General features: G+C 44.8%; 1 non-coding gene across 1 annotated transcript; it reads left to right on the top strand.

The window, feature by feature from the left end:
- The first annotated feature begins 266 nt into the window (after positions 1–266).
- Positions 267–373, top strand: LOC112087205. The gene has a single exon (XR_002899970.1). It is a non-coding gene; the product is annotated as a small nucleolar RNA R71 (small nucleolar RNA).
- Positions 374–1456: the final 1083 nt, after the last annotated feature.

The raw sequence follows: 1456 nt of genomic DNA, 5'->3' as shown, positions 1-1456 counted from the left end.
GTGTCGCCATCAGAACCTTGTCAAGCTTGCTCTGAAGCTCTCTTATATCCTTTTTCATACGCTGTTCTTCATTGGAGCCCTCTGTACGGTCTACTCTATCAAAGTCTTCTCCATAAGTATCATTAGACATGGCTAGGTTCTCGACTAGTTCCATTGCCGCATTGATCTCTTTCCCAAGAAAATTTCCATTTGAAGCTGTGTCGAGTTGGTTTCTGATCTTGGGGAGTGCACCTCGGTATAAAGTACTCAAGAGGGATGCCTCTGAGAAGCCGTGGTGGGGGCATTGGTTAGTGTAGCTTCTAAACCGTTTCCAAGCTTCGCTAAAGCTCTCGTTGTTGTGCTGTGTGAAGCTTGAGATCTGGTTTCTGAGCTTAGCCGTGCGTGATGTGGAAAAGAACTTTGATAAGAACGCCAGTTTACACTGCTCCCAGGTTTGTATAGAACCCCTCGGGAGGTTCTTTTCCCACTGGTGAGCTTTATCACCGAGGCTGAATGGGAACAAGCGTAGCTTGAAGCTATCTTCCGAGACACCATTGATCTTAGTTAGGTCGCAAACCCGATCAAACTGATCTAGATGCTCAAGAGGGTCTTCTCCGGCTAGACCGTGGAACTTTGAGTTCTGCACCATATTGAGCAGGGAAGCTTTAACCTCAAAGTTGTTGTTTTGAACCGGTGGAGCTTGAATCCCAGCTCGGTATTGGTGCGCATTAGCTCGGTCGTTCTCTCCAACAAAGACCGGATGAGGTTGTCTCTGAGCTTGTGGCGGTGGCGGATGAACATGGTGGGCTTGTTGCTCGTTCCTATTAGCTTGTTGTTGGTTTTGCTGAGCAAGCCTCTCGTTCCTTTGAGCTTGTTGTTGGTTAACATAGGCCTGTTGTTCATTCCTGCCTGCCTGCGCCTGATTAGCATGAGCCTGGTGTTCGGCTTCTTGAGCCTGGTGCTCGATCCTTTGCTGTTCTGCCATTCCAAGTCGTTCAAAATGTCGTTCCCTCTCGCGAGCTCGCCTCTCAATCCGGTTGATGTTGTCGTCGTACGGTAAAGGCGGTTCTGTGCTCCGAGACCTGGTTTTCATGCACCTGAAAGTAACACAAGAACTTGCAAAGAAGTTAGTAAAACAAAGAAAGTTAAAATCTTGAGCTCAAGAACAAACAAAAGACTAATGCTCCGACAAGTTGGCAACAGCGCCAATTGATAGATAAGAGTTTTTAAGTCTCAGGGCTATCAATCCCCTTGTCAAAGTAGTACTAAGAGGTGTCAATCCAGACTTGTCAACGAGACACTAGTCTATGTTGTTTGTTTGTTTAAGTCAAGATAAAAAGGTGAAGGTTTTTCTAAGCTAAATAACAACGATTAAGTATGTAAGTAAGGTAAATGATGAGAATCAAACAAAGCAAAGATGCAAATAATAACTAAGCGATTCAGATGATGATAATATGTAATAAAGCAAGAGACTTTA

Source organism: Eutrema salsugineum, unplaced genomic scaffold (assembly GCF_000478725.1).
Source record: "Eutrema salsugineum unplaced genomic scaffold, Eutsalg1_0 scaffold_9, whole genome shotgun sequence".
In the NCBI taxonomy this organism is placed as follows: Eukaryota; Viridiplantae; Streptophyta; class Magnoliopsida; order Brassicales; family Brassicaceae; genus Eutrema; species Eutrema salsugineum.
This window is presented reverse-complemented; position numbering and strand designations above follow the sequence as displayed.